Source organism: Tubulanus polymorphus, chromosome 1, assembly GCF_964204645.1.
Source record: "Tubulanus polymorphus chromosome 1, tnTubPoly1.2, whole genome shotgun sequence".
NCBI lineage: Eukaryota > Metazoa > Nemertea > Palaeonemertea > Tubulaniformes > Tubulanidae > Tubulanus > Tubulanus polymorphus.
Genome location: NC_134025.1, coordinates 17,409,054 through 17,429,126, shown reverse-complemented (window position 1 = coordinate 17,429,126; position 20,073 = coordinate 17,409,054). Strand labels below are relative to the sequence as shown.

General features: G+C 37.0%; 1 protein-coding gene across 2 annotated transcripts in view; it reads left to right on the top strand.

Annotated features, from left to right (window-relative positions):
* The first annotated feature begins 13,586 nt into the window (after window positions 1-13,586).
* Window positions 13,587-20,073, top strand: part of LOC141905046 (ras-related protein Rab-21-like) — a 76,611-nt gene continuing 70,124 nt past the window's right edge. The window contains exon 1 of one of the 2 annotated variants that reach the window (XM_074793784.1): window positions 13,587-13,822. The gene's annotated coding sequence lies outside the window, so the exon portion shown is untranslated. Of the gene's footprint in view, window positions 13,852-20,073 lie in introns of both variants that reach the window. The other variant, XM_074793776.1, reaches the window with a different exon arrangement.

The window sequence follows — 20,073 nt, the reverse complement described above, 5'->3', positions numbered from 1 at the left end:
ATCTCTACACAAACTCCAACTTGTTGAACAGTCCACATTAAAATTAGGGACCACTATTCTTGCTCATCTCTGGCTACCAATCTAACAAAGGATTGAATTGAGTGTTTGATGTTATAACAAATTCAAAATTCAAATTCAAAATAACTTTATTGATCCTTAATGTTCAACATATACATCATTCATTATGAGAATGCCGGTTTGCTAGCGTATCTATTTAACACCCGTATTGCTCGGGTTAGTTTTACTATCAACGGGTGGCGCTGTATGTAAATTTCACATAAATCAACGACTTTCGGCTATTAGCGGTACTTAAGACCACTTGAAAACATCATAGTCAATTACGGTAGTAGTGAACATAAAAAGATACAGTACAAATATACAGTACGGTGTACAGTTAAGGACATGATTCCATAGCACCCATACCAGAGACATTTTGTTCAGACAATGACTATTAGTTAAACACTAATCTTCATTTTCAGCAATTAACGATCTGGTGAATTAATTAGTGATTCGGTCTTTCGGTGGTTCGAGATAAAATGCCCGCAAAATAAGAACCTAACGAACCAGGGCTGACCACAAATTGCCCAACAGATAAATTTTCGAAACGACACAATCCAATCATGTTTGGTAACAAATGTGGCGTGGACCATGGTCTTTTAACTGACCAATGCATGACCAGTACTGACCATATAGTAAATTATTTGTTTGCAAACAATTAAGTTGTTTGGTGTCAAATAACTAGATATGATGTGGGCATTAATCTAAAAATTGTTTAACTGACCAATGCTTGACCAGTACTGACCAGTTACCAGTGCTAACCAGAACCCCCATAAGTAATTTATATGTTTAGTGAATCCTTCGTTGGTACTACTAGCTCTTACATTTAAATGTGTCGCTTGAAAAAGTCTTGTCCGATTTTGTTGTATGTAGCGAGCTAACTTTGAAATTCCGCTAAAATGCTTAAGATTTTTACGTAGGGTTTTGAACGAACAACGTTTCCATTTGTAATTGTAACGTGCGCATTTGAGCCTGTAACGTGCACATTTCACTCGCGTGAACGTGCGTATCGGTACCAACATGCGAGACTTGTCAAACTTTTACGATCAAGAATTTTAAACTGAACAAAGAAGATATCATATCATATTATATATACATGAATAGATGGAATGATAATGTAGTAGTTTTAAATGTTTCGTAGCTGCTGTCCACTGACCACAGATCAATGCTAATTGCCTGATATGAAATATATTTTTGTTATAGAGATGTAGTAGATCAGTGAGAATTCAAACTTATGGTTAATTTTGAGTGATCACAACGCTAACCAATAGAGAAAGCTAAGGCCTAAGAAAAGATGCATTAAGTATAACATATCTTTCAATATAATGATGAAGTATTCAACTGGCCATCACAACAATAGTTTGACTTATCTTATTGAAAAAACCGGAGTGTTAATGGGAAAACCGTGAATTCAAAACAATTCCACACTCAATCGTTTACTTTGAAAACACAATTTGCATTTTGTGGACATGTATTTTTTTCTGCACCAAAAGCATGAAGTATATTATCTTTGCTTGTAAAAATTTGAAATTTTGGGGAAGATTTTTGGCCTCGTTAACCTGTGAACACGTCCTTCGTATATTTTCTAAGACCGACCCTTGAAATAATGCTGAGAGTTCCGAGGATAATTTTGGTAGGATGTAAACTTAGGCTGCTTCGTATCCGTGGAGGGTTGCTAATACACAATAATCATAAGTACCATGAGATTCGATAGAATATCGTTTTTCAATCATACGTACACGAATTATCGCGATATAAAGATAAATAATATGTTCATATACTTTTTACGTCTTATACTGTATATTTCTTTAGTAGTATAAATAAAGAGTGGATCAGCAGGTCACCTGAGACCATTCCACGATCTAAGGTCAGTTGCCAAAAGTTAGTAAGTTTACCAGTGCGACAAACAGCTAGTGCAAATAGCTAGAAAAGGTAACAATAGTGCATTGGCAAACTTAGAGCAAGCGTACATTGGTTGTTTAGGTTTTTCGAAGGGCAGAATTTGTGGGAAAATTAATCATTACTGAGATATATCCGTGGCGAGCTTTTCCAGGGATTTAAAAAGTTGAGCTGTACACAAGGAATTTTGTGTAGTCCAATATCCGTGATTACCTCTGGCGTGGAGAGATACAATCTAAAACCAACCCTAGAGTCAAATATTTTACCACAATTTTTTATGATCAATAAAAAGATTGAGTAATAGACATTCAAACAGTATTATCTAAATTCCACTCCATTTTAAACTCATTCATCTCTTCACAAACTCCAACTTGTTGAACAGTCCACATTAAAATTAGGGACCACTATTCTTGCTCATCTACACTGGCTACCAATCTAACGAAGGATTAAATTCGAGTGTTTGATGTTATAACAATATCAGACTGAAGTATGGATTCGGTTTCTACTTTTTAATTGAACATTTATATCACATATTGGGCATCATTTTTACCAGTATATATTGAATAACCTATCCATATATCATCTTCAATTTTATAAAATCTGACTTTTGAGATGTCATTCAATCAATGCATTCACATGCGGTCGTCGCTTTCAATAGCCACCACGGACTGGCTCCTTATTATTTCTTTGGTGATACCATTGGCGGACGATCCCACACGTTTCTTGCTCCAGCCCTAGAATGCTCAATATTCGTCATGAACCCCGATTTGAGTTTAAATTCAAAATACTCCTAAAACACACCTGTTAACTAGATTACTCTAAAACACCTTTATGTGCAAGAATCAGTGAAATTGGCGCTTTATCAGTTGTATTCATCATTCGTACCCACGAATCTCGTATCGTATCCTATTAATGTGGAGACCCATCCTCGTAAAGAGAATGAATAGGCTCTGTTGCGTTCATATCATTTGATATGAGGCTACGTGTCATCTTCAATTGAAATCACGTTGTTTTTTTAAAGGGTGGGCGAGAATATATTCTTATGTTTTTGTTTTTCTGAATGTTGCTATTTAAGAGTTCAATAATTTCAGTCTACCAAACAAAGGATTTTCCGTATGTTTCGTGACATGTTTTTCCATAACCCTAGGAGAGCATTTTAGGTATTTTTTTGCGGATGACCGAAAGCTGCTGTCCCTTTCTAGTAATTTGATGATATCCGTCGAAATCTAAATTCTAAAAAGGAATCAGGCATATCTTCTTTATTGACTAAATATGAACTCAACAACAAGTGACACTCCCTTCGAAGGCGCCGAAGTAAAATCATGTGTCGAGTGGAGATGATATTGTGTCAGAATTTCTTCAAAATCGGAGAAAATTGAATATTTTAAAAATAATCATTTTACATGTATGTTTAAATCCGTTATAACTGGAGCAATTTTCATGAAAAAATATCTATGGAATCAGCGAAATGTAATTAAGAGGAATACTATGTTTAAAAAGTTATCAAAGACATTTGAAAAAAGTTTTCTGAATTCGTCAACTGTTAAACTAGTAACAACCAGATGTGTTCCCATTAAACCACCGACCGCGAGCCGAGTCGATGTGAGATGTGCCCTACACTGAAAATCTCAAGTGCTATACAACCGGTTTTTTAGGTGCCTCTGAATGTCGGCCGTTAAAGAACTGAACAATTCCCATTTGGAAAGGGCCTACGTAGTTAGAGAAAATTCAAGATGTGTATATCGTGTGAGATACAGGCTCCATATTTCATGTGCGTTTGGAATTTAACCTTGTTTATAACGAAACACGCATGTATTTATGCTATTTTAGATTTAAAAAGAGCGCACGAAAGTGTTTCATGAGACCCGCAAATAACGTCAAGTTATTTATGCATTTTTGATTTATATGAATAAATTTCGCTTCGAAATCTTTAAATTTCTCAGGTGGATTATTCAATAAATTCACAACAGTCCATTATGGATTAGTTTGACGCCAATCGTTCTTTTAAAGATCTTTCTTTCTCGAAGAAAGATTTTCTTAAAAACTTTGATTATGGCGAATCTTTTATGTGTCCGATAGTTAAACCTTCGAGTATTATACTAGAACACAAATTTTTAAAGATATTCATAACATACTGAAGGATATCACAGGTGATACCCGAACATATACAGTTGGATAGATCGTTTTGTTTCGACTCGCATGCGACAGTAAAAACGGTACTTGATATAATAAGTGAACTTCATCATTGATATTTTCACTAATCTACTTGAATTCCAAAAAAGAACTGACAATGAAAAAGGGTTACAGCTGTGACTGATATCGCTCCAAATTTCAATTCCTATGAACACTTTTAATGTAAAGACAACTATTAACGAAACAGTTTTTAGAGGCGAAGAATCCGCGTTACCATCGAATTTTCAAAACTTGAAGGAATGGTTAATGCCTCGGTGACCACTGGTCTAGTACGCGGTTTTCTGAAATGAAAGTGGCCAAGTCTAAATAACAACTATTGTATCACATGATTTCAAATATTAGGAACCCAATGCGTTTAATGATTTAATTAATTGGTATCGCGCAGATTGGTTGAAAGACGGGTGTTAGTCACCTTGTGATTTAATTGTTTTTCATGCATCGATTAATTAATCTTATTATAACTTATTTGTAGGCGCTTCCCGCAAACATTTTCTATTCGTTGAGTTTTCAAACGCAGTACTGTTCAGATGATTCGAGTCAAGTAGTAAAAAAGTTTATGTATTAGCATTACTATGCAGTGAAAATAACGCACTGCGGCAAGTGAGGTGCTGTGATCCAGATGTGTAACCCATTTATGGGTAATAAATTTCCATCATGTCAACGCCATTCAAAAACAGTAGCAAAACTTTCTGCTGGTTTCTAGAAATAGCAATACGACGACAAGCACTTTCGAATTCGACCACGATATTTGAGAAGTTTCGCTGGTGGTCAGTGATGGTCAATTTATGAATTTTAATGGCGAATCCTTTCTAGTTTCACACCAAAAGCGGTACCGGTATATCGTTCTTTCAAGAAGTTTCAATTGGTCAGTGGTGGTCAGTGATGGTCAATTTATGAATTTTCAATGGCGAATCCTTTCTAGTTTAACACCATAACGCGGTATATCGTTTTCATATTCGAGAAGTTTGAATTGGTCATTGGTGGTCAGTGATGGTCAGTGATGAATTTGCAATGATGATTCCTTAGAGGTTTGAAAACAAACATTACATGATAAATTTCCGAAATTCGAAGTCAAGTGGTCAGACTTAGGGATATCTCAATTGGTCAGTTACTGACCATCATGGTGTCACCATTGTGGTCTATAGCTCAAATGAAACATGTGGAACCGACGAAGGGGCCCAAAAGCGTTAAGTCATTTCCTGGAGTGACGTGATCCTAAAATGCCCTAACTGGAAAAGGCAGTCTCTCAATTGGATGAAACCAAATCGGACAGGACAATTAAAATTTGGGAAGGCCACAGGCAGTGGTCTTTCTACGAAGCCCACGCGGTGAGCGTATTATCATGAAATCTTTTTTTAAACCACCATGTACCACGAAGTAATAAGCATCGTTGTAAGCACTTGAAACAGCCATTAACCACTTGAAACTGTCAGATCAAACATCATACCGCATCCCCGCAAAGAGGGGTGGTTCAGCAAACCGGAGTTTTCATTAGCCTCTCTAGACTACCCCGCCAGTACGGGTAGCCGAGCAAACCGGAAAACTCATAATGTTGGATTGACATTTTCAATAAAGTGGACAGGACAAACAAGAGACATGGAGAATAGAAAAAAAACAAAAATAATACAGTATAATGGAGCAGTTTAGAAGGAAATTTTAACATAATTAATGTAACAGAGAATAGGCTATAAACATATATACAGTATCATGAATGGAGTAGGATAAGAGTATTAGACATTTATTAACTACAGCCTATATATAAACTTACAATGAATATATACATATTCATACACATACATACATACAAATATACATACATACACATATACGTATACATCCACATACACACATATACACACACATACATGTGTATCTATATAGTCCACTCAACCCAGAGTAAAGCGGTATCTGTATCCGTGTTTAATTAGAGTTGTGACGAAAGGTAGCTAGATCATTTACCAGGTTACATACAACTTTGCCTATTTCAGAATCATTGTTATAATTAAAGAGGAGGGCGAATTGTTCATCAGGGTTTAGGGTTGAGAAGGAAGGGATAATATCATTGATGTTGGTGAGATGTTTAGTACGGATTGTTGAGAGAGCAGTGCAGTCGAGAAGGAAATGTTTTTCGTCCTCAATTTGATTTGAGTTGCAGAGCTTACAGGTCCTGTTTTCAATGGGGTAATTGGGCGGATGTGACGACCAGTCTCTATGTGAAGTGAGTGGTTAGAAACTCTTAATTTTGTGAATTGCCGTCTAATGTAGAGGGGCTGGGACATAATGTAATTTTCCGTGTAGAATGCAGTTTTGAAAAGTTTATAACTACGGAGTTTAGAATTGGAGGGGTCGTTGATGAATTGGAGCCATTTGTCTGAGTAAAGGCGTTGTGACTGTAGTTTTAGAGTTCTTATTGTGCTCGGTCGGAGACTGAAGCCTTGGTTCAGCCAGGTATTCTCAAGATTGAGGCAGTCAAGTATGAATTTGATGCCCGAGCACCAGTTAACAGTTGAGTTACTCAGGCAGTCAATATATGCTTTCCTAATGAGAGTGGAGGGGGAGAGTTTGCATATACGGAACCAATAATTAATAAGCTGAGGGATGACAGACAGGAGAATGGGAAACCGGCCAAGTTCTCCTCTGGTTGCCGCATTTGAGGTTTTCCTGTTTACACCTAGAATGAATTTGTAGAAGTTTAGGGCTGTTTTTTTCTGCAGGGAGGGAATGACATATAGCGAGAAAGTTGTTTTCATCAATTTTAGAAAGAAAGAATGACCCCCATACTTCGCAACCGTAAGTGAGGATAGGTAGTACTAACATGTTGAAGAGTTTGAGGGATGTTGTGATATTATCACGAGTGTTTAGGGATTTGACACTGAATAAGGCCTTATTAGCGAGCTCGACAAGTCTGTCGCAGGCGTTCTTAAAGTTGCCAGATATACTAAATACAATACCAAGATAGCAATACGAGCTTACGTTTTCAATGGGTACGTTATTAAGGTGAAATGTTTGATTTTTTAGAAGGCGGCCGCTTTTGTTGAATACAATGACTTTGGTCTTGTTCAAGTTGATAGCAAGACCCCATTCGAGGCAGTAGGAGTGGAGTTTTGAGATGGCCGCCTGGAGGCCTGAGGCAGATTTAGATATTATGACGAGGTCATCAGCATATAAAAGGGAATTAATATCGACATCGGAGAGAGAGATTGGGTCACAGTTTTCTAAAGCTATTGGGAGATCGTGTATGAAGAGGTTAAAGAGAAGGGGGCTGAGAACGCAGCCTTGTTTAACACCGACTTCGGAGGAGATAGGGGGACTGCAGAGATTGCCATTCTTGATTGAATAAAAGATATTAGAAAATAGGCTTTCAAGTACTGATAAAAAGTTGCCGCCGACTTTTAGCTTCAACAATTTATATAGAAGGGCTTTTCCGGTGGACTGAGTCGAATGCAGCCTTGAAATCTACAAAACAGCAATACAGACGTCCTTTGCACGTTTTGCTAATATATTTGTCTATGATAGCTTTGAGAGTCAGAATGTGGTCAGCAGTGCGTGCATTTTTCCTGAAACCTATTTGGCAGGACGGGATGAGGTTATGTTATAACAATACCAGACTGAATTATGGATTCGGTTTCTACTTTTTAATTGAACATTTATATCACATATTGGGCATCATTTTTACCAGTATATATGGAATAACCTATCCATATATCATGTTCAATTTTATATAATCTGACTTTTGAGATGTCATTCAATCAATGCATTCACATGCGGTCGTCGCTTTCAATAGCCACCACGGACTGGCTCCTTATTATTTCTTCGGCGATACCATTGGCGGACGATCCCACACGTTTCTTGCTCCAGCCCTAGAATGCTCAATATTCGTCATGAACCCCGATTTGAATTTAAATTCAAAATACTCCTAAAACACACCTGTTAACTAGATTACTCTAAAACACCTTTATGTGCAAGAATCAGTGAAATTGGCGCTTAATCAGTTGTATTCATCATTCGTACCCACGAATCTCGTATCGTATCCTATGAGTGTGGAGACCCATCCTCGTAAAGAGAATGAATAGGCTCTGTTGCGTTCATATCATTTGATATGAAGCTACGTGTCATCTTCAATTGAAATCACGTTGTTTTTTAAAGGGTGGGCGAGAATATATTCTTATGTTTTTGTTTCTCTGAATGTTGCTATTTAAGACTTCAATAATTTCAGTCTACCAAACAAAGGATTTTCCGTATGTTTCGTGACATGTTTTTCCATAACCCTAGGAGAGCATTTTAGGTATTTTTTTGCGGATGACCGAAAGCTGCTGTCCCTTTCTAGTAATTTGATGATATCCGTCGAAATCTAAATTCTAAAAAGGAATCAGGCATATCTTCTTGTTTGACTAAATATGAACTCAACAACAAGTGACACTCCCTTCAAAGGCGCCGAAGTAAAATCATGTGTCGAATGGAGATGATATTGTGTCAGAATTTCTTCAAAATCGGAGAAAATAGAATATTTTGAAAATAATCATTTTACATGTATGTTTAAATCCGTTATAACTGGAGCAATTTTCATGAAAAAATATCTATGGAATCAGCGAAATGTAATTAAGAGGAATACTATGTTTAAAAAGTTATCAAAGACATTTGAAAAAAGTTTTCTGAATTCGTCAACTGTTAAACTAGTAACAACCAGATGTGTTCCCATTAAACCACCGACCGCGAGCCGAGTCGATGTGAGATGTGCCCTACACTGAAAATCTCAAGTGCTATACAACCGGTTTTTTAGGTGCCTCTGAATGTCGGCCGTTAAAAAACTGAACAATTCCCATTTGGAAAGGGCCTACGTAGTTAGAGAAAATTCAAGATGTGTATATCGTGTGATACAGGCTCCATATTTCATGTGCGTTTGGAATTTAACCTTGTTTACAACGAAACACGCATGTATTTATGCTATTTTAGATTTAAAAAGAGCGCACGAAAGTGTTTCATGAGACCCGCAAATAACGTCAAGTTATTCATACATTTTTGATTTATATGAATAAATTTCGCTTCGAAATCTTTAAATTTCTCAGGTGGATTATTCAATAAATTCACAACAGTCCATTATGGATTAGTTTGACGCCAAACGTTCTTTTAAAGATCTTTCTTTCTCGAAGAAAGATTTTCTTAAAAACTTTGATTATGGCGAATCTTTTATGTGTCCGATAGTTAAACCTTCGGATATTATACTAGAACACAAATTTTTAAAGATATTCATATCATACTGAAGGATATCACAGTTTATACCCGAAGATATATATAGTTGGATAGATCTTTTTGTTTCGACTCGCATGCGACAGTAAAAACGGTACTTGATATAATAAGTGAACTTCATCATTGATATTTTCACTAATCTACTTGAATTCCAAAAAAGAACTGACAATGAAAAAGGGTTACAGCTGTGACTGATATCACTCCAAATTTAAATTCCTATGAACACTTTTCATATAAAGAAAACTATTAACGAAACAGTTTTTAGAGGCGAAGAATCCGCGTTACCATCGAATTTTCAAAACTTGAAGGAATGGTTAATGCCTCGGTGACCACTGGTCTAGTACGCGGTTTTCTGAAATGAAAGTGGCCAAGTCTAAAGAACAACTATTGTATCACATGATTTCAAATATTAGGAACCCAATGCGTTTAATGATTTAATTAATTGGTATCGCGCAGATTGGTTGAAAGACGGGTGTTAGTCACCTTGTGATTTAATTGTTTTTCATGCATCGATTAATCAATCTTATTATAACTTATTTGTAGGCGCTTCCCGCAAACATTTTCTATTCGTTGAGTTTTCAAACGCAGTACTGTTCAGATGATTCGAGTCAAGTAGTAAAAAAGTTTATGTATTAGCATTACTATGCAGTGAAAATAACGCACTGCGGCAAGTGAGGTGCTGTGATCCAGATGTGTAACCCATTTATGGGTAATAAATTTCCATCAAGTCAATGCCATTCAAAAACAGTAGCAAAACTTTCTGCTGGTTTCTAGAAATAGCAATACGACGACAAGCACTTTCGAATTCGACCACGATGTTTGAGAAGTTTCACTTGGGCAGTGGTGGTCAGTGATGGCCAATTTATTAATTTTTAATGGCGAATCCTTTCTAGTTTCACACCAAATGCGGTACCGGTATACCGTTCTTTCAAGAAGTTTCAATTGGTCAGTGGTGGTCAGTGATGGCCAATTTATTAATTTTTAATGGCGAATCCTTTCTAGTTTCACACCAAATGCGGTACCGGTATACCGTTCTTTCAAGAAGTTTCAATTGGTCAGTGGTGGTCAGTGATGGCCAATTTATTAATTTTTAATGGCGAATCCTTTCTAGTTTCACACCAAACGCGGTACCGGTATATCGTTCTTTCAAGAAGTTTCAATTGGTCAGTGGTGGTCAGTGATGGTCAAATTATGAATTTTAATGGCGAATCCTTCCTTGTTTCACCAAATGCGGTACCGGTATATCGTTCTTTCAAAAAGTTTCAATTGGTCAGTGGTGGTCAGTGATGGCCAATTTATTAATTTTTAATGGCGAATCCTTTCTTGTTTCACCAAATGCGGTACCGGTATATCGTTCTTTCAAGAAGTTTCAATTGGTCCGTGGTCGTCAGTGATGGTCATTTTATCAATTTTCAATGGCGAATCCTTTCTAGTTTGACACCATAACGCGGTGGTCAGTGATGAATTTGCAATGATGATTCCTTAGTAGTTTGAAAACAAACATTACATGATAAATTTCCGAAGTTCGAAGTCAAGTGTTCAGACTCGGGGATATCTCAATTGGTCAGTTACTGACCATCATGGTGTCACCATTGTGGTCTATAGCTCAAATGAAACATGTGGAACCGACGAAGGGGCCCAAAAGCGTTAAGTCATTTCCTGGAGTGACGTGATCCAAAAATGCCCTAACTGGAAAAAGCAGTCTCTCAATTGGATGAAACCAAATCGGACAGGACAATTAAAATTTGGGAAGGTCACTGGTCTTTCTACGAAGCCCACGCGGTGAGCGTATTATTATGAAATCTTTTTTTAAACCACCATGTACCACGAAGTAATAAGCATCGTTGTAAGCACTTGAAACAGCCATTAACCACTTGAAACTGTCAGATCAAACATCATACCGCATCCCCGCAAAGAGGGGTGGTTCAGCAAACCGGAGTTTTCATTGGCCTCTCTTGACTACCCCGCCAGTACGGGTAGCCGAGCAAACCGGAAAACTCATAATGTTGTTTTGTTATTCACGAGGAGCCCATCACACTTAGGGCAGTAACATGGCACTTGACGACCCATTTCCTGCAAGGTGAGCTAAATTTCAATTCAACTGAAAAACGATTTTTTATGATCGTATACGTTCTTTATATTTTTTCAGCATTGTTTACTTAACATAGGTGCATCTGCCTATAAACAAACCACATAGGTCAGTATCTTCGTTTTCCTTCATGCCTTGATAATTTATATTTTTCATTTATATGTTGTTTTATTTGATAATGAATAGTTTAACAAATGAAGATGATTAAATAACGGAATTATGTTCAGTGTGTTTTGTCGGAAGCCTTTGTTCTGGGTTTGACCCATTTCCTGCAAGTTTTTAAAATTAGCTCTTAGTTAACATGTGGAGGATGTCTTACAATCGATTTCTTAGTATTGTATCACAGTGGCAGATGGCGAAGCTATGCTCATAGAAACCGGCGACAGACCACCATGATCGATATCTACAACTTAGCCCCGGGACCTTATTCGCTAACGTTACGCAAGTTTGCGTGGATGAATTGGGTTGCGAGACCATTTGCGATGAAAATCAGTGTGCGTTGCGTGTGGTATTCACGATAGTGATTCGCAATTTTTACGCAACGGGAACCAGTCCAATAGTAAAACCTCATTGCAGATTGATATATTGCGTCAATATAATACTTAAACGTCTCTATATCTGGATTCTTCCTCCTCTTATTTACGTGGATTTTAGTGTATACAGAGATTTTTTGCAAATTTGGTGGTACTCGAGGATTTGCGATGAAAATTGCGGTGCGTGGCGTTCGTGAAAACCCTAGTACCCAAACCCTAGGTAGCATCACATATTTTCATCCCTACTCATTACGTTTCAGAAGATTATTGGCAATAAGGCTTTTACATTCCAGTACCCAGGGTTCACAACCCAAAAATGCCCACAGTCGAGACTAAAAATCATAATAAGACTTGAATAATTTTTACTTTGAAAATCTTTATTAAATCATTACACATAGAATTCCCATTATTAGGCTAGGCCAGCCTATGTCACTACTAAGGTTGCTCTTTGTACTGCCATACTTTATAATTTTCTTAAGGTCCCAGTTGATTTATCTCATTTAATACGCTTCCAAGGCTCGTCGGGATTGAATTGTTGTGGCCAGGTCCTCTTACTGCGTGCGCATTCGGCAGATGTTGACCATGACAGGCTCCTGAAATCAAATCAAACTATAGAGCATTACCATACCTAATGAATCATGAGGCTCCTATGTAAAATTCCTTTTTCAAGCATAATTTCATCAAAACACAAGTGTAGATGGTGAAGGTTTTTTCGTTTGTGATAACATGATTAAAATTGTCAGGATTTCTGGATGAATTTGAGCTGAAAATGAGCTGAAATAGAAGACACTGAAATTCCAGCACATTTTCAGCTCATTTTCAGCCTTTTGTTGCCAGGCATAATTTGAGCTGAAATCTGGCTGAATTTTCAGGCACTTATAAATTCCTACATATTTCAGCTCATTTTCAGCTAGACAACAATTTTCTGCATATTTCCATCTCATTTTCAGCCCATTTTCCGCTCATAATTCAGCTATTTTTTCGCTCAAATTCAGCAACAGGCTGATAATGAAATAGACATTAGATCATCTGCATACATTAGACAGCTCAGATCTGTATCGTGTAGCCTAACTAGATCAAATTCTTGAAAAATCGAGGGCAAGTCCCGGGTAAAAGATTAGTTAGAAGAGGACTTACGACACAGCCCTGGTTTACACCAACATTGGAATTAATGAGTGCACTTAAAGCCGTTATTACATTTAACCATATATGAAACTTTAGAATACATGTTATGTAAAACGCGTAAAAAATTATCCCCAACACATCTTAAGCAGTTTAAAGATCAGTGCTTTCCGGTTCATGGTGTCAAAAGATGATTTGAAATCAACAAAACCAGTCTAATGCATGATGTATCATCTCGTGAATATATCAAATAGCATATGTTATTTGACCGAGATATTACTTCAGTTTACTCTTCTATGCAAATCGATACCGGCATATCGATAATAATCGTTTCGATTAAGAAATACCGGTACAACAGTAGTAAAACGTAGTAGGAGGCCTAATTAGACATTCCATCACCTCCGTAGCATGCGATTTTCATTTTATGCTCAGCACATGGCGTGTGAGGCCCGAATATCGTGATGATGATATGGCATCGCAATCCAAGTGCCTATGACGCCTTATGCAGCAGGTCTTAATTTATAGTGCCTGAAATATTGCCGTAGCCTACGTCCTAAAGTTGCCTGACACTAATACACCCCCAGTTGTAGCCTGCGTTGTGATTATTAAGTCAGCAGATGTTCGGTGGTCAAATTTACATTTTGAGATTAAGTGTAGGCCTACGCGGGACATTGATTGAACAGTGAGTAAGGCCTTCGGAATTTAAAAAAGGTACCAGTTTGAGTTTGAAACTAAACTTTATATGTAATTAATAGATGAAATCTAAGTGACGGACGCCTCGGTCAATGCTTTATTGAATCTTTCGTAGTAAGTAAGAAATCATGAGCGATTCGAAAAACCAGCCATTCACGGGCGCTATTGCACTTTCGTACGGCAGGGTCTGAAACACGGCCGCGGCCGCGGCCACACACGTCTTAAACACTCTTTTTTTCGTTTAAATTGTCAAATGAAAGAAAAAAGAGATTTTCTACTATCTATCTCTCTTGTTGCAAGTTTTAAGGCCATTAGTTATTCTATATGGTCACCAGGGGGCGTTGAATAATAGAATAACTTAGTATTTCCTTATTATATTGGTAGCTAGGCATATTTTGTTACCATGATCAATTGCAAAGTTGTAGTTCATGACATGTTCTATGACTGTGGTGAGTTTCGAGGTCATTGGGTTTTGAATATGGTCACCAGGGGGCGTTGAATAGTAGAATGACTTAGTATTTCCATATTAAATTGGTAACGAGGCATATTTTGTTATCACAATCAATTACAAAATCGTAGCTGTTGACATGTTCTATGATTGTGGTGAGTTTCAAGGTCATTGGTTTTTGTAAATGGTCACCAGGGGGCGTTGAATGATGAAATTGTTAGATTGTTGAGCATTTTACACCACTTCCCAAGTGGGCATGGTGTGCCTGGACCCCTAGTTTGCTGGGAAAATCAGTGGGAGTCTTAAACTTTGAAAGGTTGGCAGACAATGTCCTTGAAAGTCCTAATTTTTACATTCAGACCGAAATTATCACTAAGTTGTATGACAGTGTGGCGTGTGTTTATTCATTTACTGCAGACGTATTGCGTAGCAGCTGTTGGCGTCTAGCCATACTACGCGAGGCAAGCGTGCGCTGGCAGATAACTAGTATCTCACACTGCACATACTACAGTGACATAGTTGATGCTCGCGTTATGAATACGCGCATTTTTCATACAGTGAAATAAGTTTTTTTGAATGAAGTTAACTTCATCATAGGCTAGATTTTCATTTAAGTTATTATCGGTCACATTACTAAAGAGACTTTGAAAGTGATATACATTGGTCTGTCTATCTTTTTGTACTATAACCGGCCATAACAAATCGATCTGACGTATTTGTTCCTGCCTACCACTGTCTTGAGGCGCCCAGTTCCACCGTAGTGTCCAGGGCAGTTGTGAAGCGAACAGATGAATGATCAATGTAATATGTTTTCATTGATATTATAAAAAAAACTTTGCCTCGAGAGCACAGGATCGTTGAGGAGAGAATCCCACAATGATAATAAAAAGTCCGAAAATGAAACTTCGAGATAGTAGTTTATTTCAACGTTTCGACTATATCCTAATAGTCATCTTCAGGAATAATGAGATACTACAGAAATTATGAGATATATATACAATCCAGAGACAAAGAGACTAATTCACGTAATCAGAGATGATACAAACTAAAGGAAAATTAACGTAGAAACAGTTACACGCTAAAATAGATTAAAGGGAAGCAAACTAAGGGGTGATTATAAACAACAATAGTGAGTATAAATATAAATGAAACTTAAAGTCAGTAGTAAAAAGAAAGACAAACTAAGGGGCACTTAAATTAAAACAAAGGTGAATACAAGTTAAGTCAGAGACGAAATTGATGAGAGAACAAATAACAAATAATCAAAGGGGAAATCAAGTGTTGAGTTTAACCAGTTTACAGAGGAATTTTGATATAAGTTTATTATGGGGTGAAAAACCATTGTTAAGGTTTACAACGTTGTTCGAATTTTCAATAATTAATGCAGATTCCAAAATATGTCTTCTAGTTTTATCGCTGCAAGGGTAAACTAATTCAGCATTAGCAAAATCAAAATTGTGTGAAGTCTGAAAAACATGACTAGCAACTCCGCTTTCAGGTTTAAAGTTTTTTACATCTAATTTATGCTCTTTTATGCGTTGATTAAGATTCCGATCTATTTTAGCGTGTAACTGTTTCTATTTAATTTTCCTTTAGTTTGTATCATCTCTGATTACTTGAATTAGTCTCTTTGTCTCTGGATTGTATATATATCTCATAATTTCTGTAGTATCTCATTATTCCTGAAGATGACTATTAGGATATAGTCGAAACGTTGAAATAAACTACTATCTCGAAGTTTCATTTTCGGACTTTTTATTATCATTGTGGGATTCTCTCCTCATCGCGTCAACACGGATATTGTGTTCTACCTATCGTGATCACAGGATCGTTGGTCCTCTAGATGAATTATCTTCAGTAATTTTCGAGATATCGCAAATTGAAGTTTTAAAATTTGAGCGAAAAGTGTCTTCATGTTTCAATACGCAAAAACTGTAATCTAAGAAGGCAATATTTCATGTAAACAAACTTCAATATCTCTTAAACTAAAAGAGATACACTAGAAATTTAAAGAGCAATACACTCATAGCACTTTCAGGTGCCAGTTGAAAGACCCGAAATATTTATCCGATCCCAAATGTATATGGTTCCCATGGAAACCAGCCGAAAAATGGTAAAATGATGAAAATATCAATGTTAGATCAAAAGTTATGATGTATAAAGGGGATAGAATACCTAGTTATCAATAGTTTATGTTTGCCCTAGTTTATGTTATGGCAACGATTGCTCAGCCCCGACATGAAATAAAATCATGGGGTTTTCAGTTTTGAATTTTAAGGTCCTAAACCTTTCGATTCCTGATGATTCGTCTCTTATTCCGGGTCCCAAGCTGACGAATTTTGTTCTTGAAAAAGGGTATTTTTTCGATTTCTATTTTCTTCGACTAAAATGTGGATTTATACTCTAAACCAACCCCCAAGTGATAAAGATCGATCTTATTGGTTGATTCCAAAAGATTTTGGCTCATTTGCATTGATAGACAGGTTTTATGAATGATTTTACTACGCAATGTCAAAACGCGTAGTAAAAACATCGTCACAATCCATAGTGGCGCCCCGCGCGGACATGAACATACCTACCAGAGTTAAGGGGTGGCTGGAAAAGAAGATGGAACTGTAACTCTTGGGTTGACTCATTTCTGAAATTTGGGCTTATAAGATGAGAAAATTATGAGGAAACAGATCAAATGAAATTAAATTTTCTGCGAGAAAAAAACTTGAAAAGTGTCTTAATTAGATATAACCTACCGTATTTTCCGGTGTACAAGTCGACCTGGTGTATAAGTCGAGGTCAAATTTTCAGTTTAAAAAGTTGTGCTAGGGCTATAGTCAGTGTATAAGTCGAGTCGCTTCTTCATGTGTTTACATATGTCACATTGAAAACATTGCCGATGTCATTCTCATAGTAGTTGAGAGTCTTTACCACTGTTTGTATTATTAGATCATTTGGATCTGTTGTTTCTGATATTAAATTACTGGATTAGTGCTCATTGTTTGTATCCACGTGTTGAATGTATAGTGTATACGTTGAATGCCGCGCGCCTGTAGTCTAGTATTAGACTGACTGTGTATTGATTATTGGCACGTGCCACAGCATCGCAGCTCATATAAACACTGTACAATGAATATACACGGTTTTCTTTCTCTTTGATTTTTAACATTAGTTAATTTTGAAACATTTCCAAACTATAAGAAACTATTTTTATCAACATCCTAAATTCTAATTGGTATATGAGTGTAGCCTAACATAAATTAATATTCCATTTCATCATGGCGACCTTGAACTCGAAACATCGTCAGTTTAAAACAATATCAAAAGTGTAGCCGGTGTATAAGTCGACCTACGTTTTTTGGACATGATTTTTGGTCTCAAAAACTGAACTTATACACCAGAAAATACGGTAGGTCTCTTTACCACTGTCTGCTAAAAGATTACTAATTTGATTTAAATTAAGTGGATTAAGAATTTTCTAATGGTACGGTAAGGGAGCATCTCAAAATTTCGAAGTTACTTCAATTAGAATAACTCGCGGAAGGGGGTGGGGGTTGAGGTCTTCCGCGGATTCATCGCGACTGCCGAACTATCGATTTATTGCAGTGCAATAAAGATAACATTGAATTGCAGTTTCAAATATATATATTACAAGTAGTAGATTTTGCCGTCTCTTAGGCCTATATGCTTTGGTTGTTTAAATAGGGCCTATAGGCCTATTTGATTTTGTTTATAAAGTCTATTAGAGTTAAATAGGTTTTCCACTTTTAATTTTGCTAATTTATTTTTCTGTGGTCTCTCATAAGAAAATCAATAAAACCATTTAGACAGTTATTCTAATTGAGGGAACTATTGAAATTTTGAGATGCTCCCTAACCTTGAAACCATAATGTACTCTATGGTGAAACTGAGAGGGATTTGCAAGATAGAAGAATTTTGACCCGGTAGTAAATTTAGAAATAAGCTCCATTTGAAAATAGAAGGAAGACGAAAATATTACAACGCATTTCTTAATTACGTACATTCTAAGTGAAAAAAAATGGAATAGGCATGTACGCGGTTAAAAAAAAACCGTTGCGAAAAATATTCATTTGTTTTTAATCCTCCGGAATATCGAGTACCGGGAATCTACAGCTCAAAATAAGCAGTGCTCATCGCCAGCAGCAGTACCGAATTCCTTATTTGGTGAAAGGGGCGGAGGCTAATGTTTTTGCCGACCGTGATGTTGCTGCTGCTCGGAGCGAGACCGTGCCAATCCGGTCATTTAATTTAAACAAATAATAATTACGTATTTCAGTCCTGTGGCTGGGGTTGACTGCTGCACGCGTAATTCTCCAGGATTCGAAACTGTGGTGCGCGATGCTGAACCCGGGCGTGTTTGTTATTATGAATTTGCTCCCGTTGCTAAGGGAATTTCAGCTATTTTCAACTCGTTCGATCAACGCGGTTCATTGTTAAACTATTCATCGACCCAATCTTGTTCGAAATTTCATAAAATTAATGAACTCTGAAATAACCTGGTCCATAAATTGCCTTATTGTATAGTTAATGGGCTGCTGGATTTTAGCACGACATAGGCCTAATTCTACTTCCGATTTCACCATAAACTTCAAACCGGATGTAATCTGACGTCATTTTTAGCCCACTTGGGACTTTAGTCCCAGCGGGCTATTGCGTTCACTTTTCGTCCGTCGTCCTTCTGTTCGTCCGTCCGTCCGTCCGTAGACGGAATCCATTTATTTTGGGAAGTTTTGAAGACGCTTCAAGGTAATGTCTTGATATTTGGGTTACACATGTATCTACCCTAGACACATCTTCAGCCCAAAAACTGGCCCTGTCAGAATCAAGATGGCCGACTGGCAGCCATTGTTGTTCGCCAAAATCAGCACTTTTTACACATTTTTGAACTTTTGAGGGAAATTTTGAAGACGCTTTGATCAATTACCTTGATCTTTCGGATATATGTGAATTCCCCCAGGGCCCATCAGCATAACAAAAATTGGGTCGATCAGATTCAAGATGGCCGTCCTATGACCTTTTTAGTGCCCAAAAACGTTAATTTTGGCCCAAATTCTGAGTCCTGTAGCTTCCTACTGGTTTATCATTTCTCATTGCAATTTGTGATAGGTATTCTTTGGAAAGGGATGTTTTATACCTGAGGCAGGTATTTTTCATCAGCCAATTATGACGCAATTGGCGGCCATCTTGGTGTCAGCAGTACTCATTCGTAAGGGGAAAAAGTTTTTCGACATTATATTGATACATAAGCGTATTTTGTTACCACAATTAGTTAGAAAGTTGCAGCTCATAACGTGTTCTATGATTGTGGTGAGTTTCGAGGTCATTGGTTTTTGTTTATGGCCACCAGGGGCGTTGAATAATGCAATATCTTAGTATTTCTATATTAGGCCTATATTCGTATCAATGCATATTTTGTAACCACAATCAATTGCAAAGTTGTAGCTCATGACATCATCTATGATTGTGGCAAGTTTTAAGGCCATTAGTTATTCTATATGGTCACCAGGGGGCGTTGAATAGTAGAATAACTTAGTATTTCCTTATTATATTGGTACCTAGGCATATTTTGTTACCATGATCAATTACAAAGTTATAGTTCGTGACATGTTCTATGATTGTGGTGAGTTTCAAGGTCATTGGGTTTTGAATATGGTCACCAGGGGGCGTTGAATAGTAGAATAACTTAGTATTTCCATATTAAAGTGGTAACGAGGCATATTTTGTTATCACAATCAATTACAAAATAGTAGCTGCTGACATGTTCTATGATTGTGGTGAGT